General features: G+C 40.6%; 1 pseudogene; it reads right to left on the reverse strand.

Moving 5' to 3' along the window:
* Positions 1–755: 755 nt before the first annotated feature.
* On the reverse strand, positions 756–2,306 carry LOC139464012 (uncharacterized; annotated as a pseudogene).
* Between the last annotated feature and the right edge of the window lie 6,269 nt (positions 2,307–8,575).

An 8,575-nucleotide genomic window follows, 5' to 3' on the forward strand; every position in this document is an offset into this window, starting at 1 on the left:
GTTGGTTAGAATGACTTCAATCATCTTGCTTGACCTGCCAAGTGGGAGGCCAGCCTCCTTCAACACGGTGTGCTTCGTTCAAGCATGTCTTTTAACCCAACGATATATTTCTTTACTTATTTATATATTACTTATTGCGGAGCAAAATCAATTTTACAAATACCTAAGGAAACTATAATTAAAAAAAATTCATTGAGTCATCATGCTGAAGAATCGTTCAGGATCAATAATAGTTCTACTTTACAAACATTCAGTGACATCAAGACCTTACTCCAACCGGGATTATATTTAAATTGCACAACAAATCTATCGTTATCGTTACGTGGCAAAGTTTGGCAAAGTTTAGAACATTTAAATAGGTCTAAAAGGTATGGACGTTCTGAAGAAACAAATCCAGGTGCATTTTGTGAACAGTGTCATGTACATCATATTTTGTATATCTTTCAAAATTATGTCCATTTAAGGTTAAAATATGTACCACGCTATTATTATTGTTTCCAAATCAACGAAAATGTTTTAATGTATGTACCACAAACGAGGAAAATATATTTTTACATTTATCTATGTATATTGATAAAGTTTTCAAACTGAGAACAAATGGCGTTCACTGACAATGTGCACATGTGTTGTGAATACATTGTACTATAGGCCTCATGTCTTTCTGTCTATCTGTCGAGAATTCTTTTCATAATTATGTGCCATGGGAGCTGTTTGAACTAGACTGACTCATGTCACCATAGCTCCATCAACCCCCGTCACGTACACGTACAGTGTGTAGGTGGGCAGAAGCCCAGTGGACAGTGCAGCCTACACCAAGCATCAAGCGCGATACCATAGGTGGCGGAGCCTCGACACTCTCCTGCCGTCTGCTGGAACACGACTGGGGGTGGAGAGGGAAGGAAATGCGCCATCTTCATGGACGGCACGTGCAGGATCCCCGGGACGGGGTTGTCCATGAGGTTGATGTCACGGCGCTCTGGCTTCCGTTTTATCTTCTTGAAGAACGGACGAGGGACCCGGAGAGATGGTTCTATGGCTATATCAGCACAGTTCCAGAACTGTTCCTGTTGCCCACACCCCTTACAGTAGACTCCTGTCTCCCAGTCCATACCATAACTCTGGGCTGTAAGAGAATGGCATACAATTAGTCATGTAGCTGAAGGGCGGGCTATTCAAATAATTCAAGACTATTAGTTTGTTTGTTTATCTATTGTTTAACGCCGCATTCAGCAAGATTCCAGCTATATGACGGCGGTCTGTAAATAATCGAGTCTAGACCAGACAATCCAGTGATTGACATCTTTGAACATCGATCCACGCAAATGGGATCGATGACATGCATCAACCAAGTCAAAGCCTGACCACCCGATCCCGTTAGTCGCCTCTAACGACAAGTACTGGTTGCTGAAGACCTTTTCTTACCACGATTTTCACGGGTCAATTTAAGATTAGGATGTTCTTCGACATAACATACTAAGGCTTCATATTATGTATAGCTGAGGGCAAGATATGTCGAAACGTTTTGAAATTCTATTAAAAAAATAGTGACCCCCCCCCCCCCCCCCCCCCCCCAAAGATGATGTTAGTCAAGAACCATCCTCTTGAATATATACAGAGGGCTTCAGTTGGGATACAAAAATGCACGTGCTTCAATGTAATAATTTTGTTAAAGACTATTGTTTGTGGTTGTTTATTAGGTCAACCGAGGTCAAGGACACTCACCGCAGTTCCATCTCCACTGTAGTACACAATGGTCGCAGCTCGTCCCGCGTGGAAGCTGTAACTGGACCTTCTCGAAGAGTGGGGACCTCAGTGTCCTCAGTTTATGTCTATAACCCTCCCCGACCACGTACAAAGGGTGTTCACGGAAACATGCCTCTGACAGTCGGGGCTGTGAGCACAGGTAGAACTGGAAGTAGCCGCCATGATTGGCCGTGATGTCAATTGTAACGTCTATCACCTGACCGGAAGTGTACTTTCTCGATATGACGTCACTTGCGTACTTTCCTCCGCGCTCGTGTTCACGTGGGCCTCTGTAGGAGTCTCCACAGTGACCGCATCGTCCAGCGTTAAGCAGCCACTGGACCTTCACAAAAAGAACTTCAACCATACAGTCATTTAGGTTAGCTGCTGACGCCTAAATTCGGAGCCATAAGTAAACATAACGTGACGTAACGTCCCCTACTTGTTCCGTTCTTCCCTTGTTGCAAACTACGACTGTTCACATATGCAACAAGGCTGATTAAGTGCGACCCAACCCCGATGGAGCATTGCTCATACAGCCAACCACTGGTACTGAGTTGCATTGCTCAGTGTGTGCGTGCGTGCGTGCGTGCGTGCGTGCGTGCCATTTGGTTGTTAGTTGAAAGAATTCTTGTTCAACAAAACTGCAGCACCATACATAAGTGAGTGAGTATATAGAGTTGGGTGTAACGCTGCTTTTAAGAGTTTTCCAGTTAAGCCCGAGGTGATGCAGGTCTCAGGAGTTTACCACTTCGGCAAAACCCACGAGCACGGGTATGGTGCTGACAAACCTAGAAACATAATAGGGGCGAACCGGGATTCGAACACACAATCATAGGTTTCTGGCGTGCACAGCGCTTCGCGGCGCCCCAGACGACTGCCCCCTCCCTGCAGCCACCATACATAATAAACGTTGTACATGTGCACTAATATTTATATAAGTATATCCTAAATTTTCGAATAAGGGCCTTATCTGTCTAGTTATTATGAATATTAGCGTGTTAAGGACTGAAATACCTCATCTGAGTATAGATTTCTTTTCTTTAAACACCAGATGTAACATTATTTCTTCAAATATAGAATAATGTCATATATTGAAATTCTATGTTTTGAAGAATAATTTGCAATTCTATAACAGAAAGGTTTGTCCGGAATGGTTTGAGAGAATAAACAGTAAATTTGAAATCTGAGAATATAAATGATATTTCCTGAGTTGGATATCATTACACACATAAAGCCACATCTAATAAATATAACACATTTTTTTGTAATTGCTTGTATTTTGAAAAAGATTGATAATGTGATGTGTGCAAGAGTGTGATAAATCTTATGTTATTGGACAAACTGACATATACGGTAAAACTGATCACCTTACCTGATAGCCACCACAGTTTAAAGCGTTGTCATCGTAGTTTTTGGCAACGTTGTAACCAACTCGCCACAGACTGCCCCTGTGAGGGGGTTCGATCATGCGTCCATGCCCACTGATCACAGCCGCCAAACACACCACCGCCAGAACCCGTAAGAGCGTGGCTGCCGCCATCATACTAAACTCATCACGCTACTGAGCTCCCGACAGCTTCATGGGCGCTTTACATCATCTAAGACGGGGCTATTTGTTTGTCCCCGCCTCGTAATGGTCCTGCTGTTGCATTAGGTGATTAATTAACATGAAGTTAACATTGTCAGGGTCACCCTCCTGTCACAGTGGACTGGTCCATGTCAACAAGAAATTAACAATATGTGTCTGTTTCAGTGTAGAAGTCCATCATTTTCAACTTCAAATGAATATGAAACTTAAAAGATAATATATGTACTTTAAACATGGCTACTTTTGTAGCCGTGCATCTTTTTCTATTTAATTTACTTTGATCACCGAACAATTTTACGGAAAACGTGTGTCGCCGAAGTCGTCCCGAAGGCTAACGAATGTAGTTTTCTGCCACGCCATGGAGGAAATCATGTGGACTTAACAATGACATATTTACTGACATCAAAACGAATAGTTTATCCGTTTATGGTTGGTTGGTTGGTTTGTTGTTTAAAGCCGCACTCAGCAATATTCCAGCTATATGACGGCGGTCTGTAAATAATCGAGTCTGGACCAGACAATCCAGTGATTAATATCATGAGCATCGATCCACGCAATTGGGATCGATGACATGCATCAACCAAGTAAGCGAGCCTGACCACCCGATCCCTTTAGTCGCCTTTTACGACAAGCTTAGTCACCTTTTACGGCAAGCATGGGTTGCTGAAGACCTATTCTACCCCGGAATTTTCACGGGTTTATCCGTTTATGAACCTGTGTATTTGATACTGCTGTATGTTTCTATGTCCATTAAAGGTACATTTGATTTAGTAGCTATCCGTTAAAATTACTCTCTTTTTTAATTGGGGCTATGATTTGCTCATACTAGTCCTTTCAACATGAGCAAAAAATATTTATGTGTTTGGTAACTGTGCTCGAGTTAGTCCCACATAATGATTCCCGTGCCAAAGGCATAAGTAACATATTTACGTCAATCACGCGAGGGGCGTCTTACATGGTTCTCACATTTAAACATAGAGTTCGTGAATATCTTTTTAAAATACGGTTATCAAAACAATGTTGGTAGGTTTCTTTGACTGTTGGCCATGCTTTAAATAGGCTGAAGCACTCGCACCCTGGTGTCTAATGGTTGAAATGGTTAGTTAGCGACCAATACATAACAGTGATGGTAAGCATTGAAAGTGGGCGATATGCCTGGAATATTGCCATCGTTCAATCAGTCCTCCAATGGCGTGACATGACTTCAAGATCGTGACCTCCGCTTGGGTCGTGACCGCGGGGTTTGACGGTGGCAGTGTATCACGTCGGTGCACGTTACGGCGACCAGACCTTTGCGCTGTGCGGCGGGAAGATGGATGGTATGACCGAATGGATTTGTCTTACATTCACAGGATGTTAGAATCTCTAGGTCAGTAGTCACATGTAACGTTGTAGTGTCCCAGGTTTCAAAGAAAGAGCTGATCTCGTGTCATAGGGAGAGGCTGAAGAACGAGTTAAAAAAAGGCTTACATACATGTAACATGTCGGATGAAATGTAATATAAGGTGCTTCTTAAGACCCTTGTACTCACATTTCGCAAGACAGGAAAAAATATAAAATGTCATGTATGATATATTATTTATTTATTTTAGCCTGTTTGGTTCATAGCTTGGATGTGTAAATGTTCTTGAATCTAATTACTAGTATCATTGACGCGCTTATTAAAGTTTGTTATTTAACTCAGAGCTGTAATATTCAAGCTATATGGCGACAGCCTGTAAAATGACTGGACCAGACAATTTGATTGATATCCGGTGATATGAGGCTAGGATTTTGTAACGAGAATAGATTTTTTTCAGCTTCAAAGATACAAAACCAGATATTTTTTTATCTAAAACTATGAGCCTGAAACACATTGCAGCAATGTAATGTTTGTCTTTAGGAAATACATTTAATAACGAGATCACATTTATGGTCATGTAAAGCTAACCAGATGCCTAAGATTAGGCGTGTATGTGTCGTCGCCATCTAAAGCTATCCAGATGCTGAAGATAAGTGTATTTGTCCATGAATTTGTATTCAGCGAAAAATGCCTTAAGGTAAAATATATTCATAATGAAAGTTGTCTGAGAAGGTATGACTAAAACAGTCGAATATAGATGAGTTCGTTAAATGCCACCTTTTTCATAAAAAATGATTTTGATACTAAATGAGAACTTTCTGAAGTTGATTCTGACAAATATTTTACTCTCGGGTAATAAAGAAAATGCAATCTTGCATCTTTCACTGTATACTTAACAATGTTGATGAAATAATTATGAATTACAACTTCTTTAGTATACTGTAATATCGACGTTTCGGTATAGATCCTTGCTTGAAAACGGTATAAGGATCTATCCCGAAACGCCGCTATTACAATATAATGAAGAAGTTATCCATGAGAGTTTTGTCCACTATCTAAGAAATGCATTAAGTATAAGCTTACTGGACCTTAGCGGCTTGTAGGGAGCAGAACGTTTGGTCATGGGGGCAGTAGGTACAGTGTAGAAGACCTTCATGGAGAAGACGGTATGGTATTCAAGTGAGGGCAGGTGGACATTCTCGCGATCTCGCATTCTTGCGATCTCGGCCTTTGGAAACGAGGTAAATATGCCCAAAATGCGAGATCGCGAGAATGTCCCTTACAGTATTCCATACAAATCAGATGAAGTTCAGCACAGAGAGTAGTTGAATGGGTGACAGCGTTCAGCATCTTGACTCCTGAGAGTTTCTAAAGCTTCGGTCCTTCCCAACATTGAAGCACATGTCAGACATGTGGTGTCTCCTTATCCAAGTGACTTTCGAAACATGCATCTGTTCTCCCATCAGTTAATGGGTACCCGTGAGGATGAGCGGTAATGTGTTCGCCAGATTGTGTTGTATACTCCCTATGGAGCTGGAATGAGATTCGAGTTCACACTGATCCATTGACCGGGATAATATGTAGCCATTTAGGGTGTGGGTGTGGATTTGGAACATCATACATCATATCATAAATATTATTGGTAGTAGTATTAGTATTTTTTGTGTTGCTGTTTTACAGATTAAAATAAATAAATGCAGCAAAGAGGGTTCGGGTGATCCTGGCACACGCTGGTTACTAATAGGCTCATCGTCAGCCCAGGGCTCTCGTCCCTTTACACGCAGCCCAGACAGCGAATGGGACTTCTCCCAGGAAGTGCTGCCTGGTCGAATAAACCCAGATTTTTTTCGGAGAGTGTGAAGACTCCCCAACAGCCTTGGGGTTGCAAAAGGGCTGTATTCCTAGCAGCAAACCTGGGTACTCTCCCAATGCCAGTCAACAGATTAGAAGATACCAAACCTATGGCACCAAGAACAACGATACTTGGGATGCAAGCGTGACAATTCGTAAGCGAAGTACCATGTTTTTTCCCAGAACCTTGTTGGCTTGGATAGATCTGAGGCTGTATACGGGCCTATTCCAAAGAATTTTATATATAATTAATCATTTTCCCTGACGCCCTCTACATATTCTTCTTCTTCTTATGTATGTAGACGGAGCCCGACCAATACCAGCCATCGTTTTTTCCGGTTGTGACGTCACTACCGAGTTCACGTGTTTCATCATCTTACTCTCAGGAATTTTATGCAGCAATATTTGAGTATTCCTAGTTCCGATTAAGACAAAGGCGATGACTTACCACAAGACTATCTACCTTCTTTCCTATTTTAAGGTGAACAAACTAATAAATTACAGAATAATTGAATCTAAATTATTGATTATATTCGTTTATTCTAACAAATTATATACAGTGTCATGATGTTTTCATTGAATAAACTCAATCTAGTTTCAAACATCCAATTTTATTATCAACCCTAGAGTTACAGCTGATTACAGCTGTTCCCACGTGCAGACGGCAGCGGGTCCGGCAGCCCGGGTGCTGGTTATTATGTCAAGATGCCAGCCTCGGCACAGAGGGCGCAGTTTTAGAGCAAATACGGTTTAAGTCAGTTACATCTTTTTTTGCCACGGGATATTAAACATGTGACTCAAAAGCTATTTTCAGGCGGCAGTTTGTCTAGTTTGTGTCTATGAGAACAAATGACTGATTTGTTAGTATTGTTAAGTCTCAGATCAGGAGAGTACCTTTTCTTTGAACGGTATTCGTGAACAATGTAAAAGAACGGATACCATCGCAATAGATCAATTTACATATGGTATTGGAGAAATACATTTAGTTCAACTTAGTTAGATTGCTATGGCAATTTCAAGATGCCTGACATATTGAATATGAAAAGATACTCTCTATACCAAACATGCAGAAAGTAAGTTAAAAGAATTTTACTGAAAACAATACATTTATATATTTACTGAAACATATATGTTGATCGCAAATGTGATATGGTCAATCGTGATACATTGTTGTTTGTATTACTTCAAATATTTATGGTCTATTTTAAATATTGTTAAAAGTATGTATGATTGTGTATACGTGTGCTGTAGAAGTAAATAATGGAGAAATATATCACAGATTTATCTGTCATGTAGGCGTCCGTCAACGGTTCATATTAAGTCCTCTACCATTTTCTCTTTTCATAAAGGAGCTTGTAGATTTTGTGATTCACACATTTCTAAAGAAATGTATTCTATTCTTGCTCTTCCCCTTGCTGATGTTCTCAGTGTAGTGGTTGATACTCCCCCAAGGTTAGAAAACAGACTGGACTTATTAGCAGTATACGGCAATATAACTGTCTTTAAAAATGGGGATTATTTCACGAAATATGAAAAGTGGGCCCATAATAGTACCAAACTAGAAGTAGTTGATTCTTGTACATATTTAGGATTAATGGTGACCACCAAATTTGTATGGACTAGGACCTGCAATGTCCTAGCAGAACAAGTCAGGTACACCACTTATTCCAGATGATTTGGAACTTTGAAATTTCATTTAAACAGTCTTTTAAGACTTTTGATAAAACATTCCTATTTTAAGAGACTGGGTTTCAGCCAAAGACAAAGCATACAAGTATCTTCACAGAAAATTTTGCAAACCTGTGCTTTAAAGCTCACATACTATGCAAAATAAGTAGGGGCTATTTTGTTTTGAGGTGACAGTATAGTAAAATACACCAATGTCTGACAGTGAAAGTAAGTGATTAATGTGGCAAGAGCATTTCCGAAGAAAATCAAGCTCCCAAACACAACAGTGTGACTGTCATAAAGCACGTGCAAGGGAGGGTATACCATTGTCACTCAGACTCGGTTGTGAGCAGACGCATATTGTTGTCTTGGAAACAAAC

Source organism: Haliotis cracherodii, unplaced genomic scaffold (assembly GCF_022045235.1).
Source record: "Haliotis cracherodii isolate W230 unplaced genomic scaffold, xgHalCrac1.p SCAF_1, whole genome shotgun sequence".
Classification (NCBI taxonomy): domain Eukaryota; kingdom Metazoa; phylum Mollusca; class Gastropoda; order Lepetellida; family Haliotidae; genus Haliotis; species Haliotis cracherodii.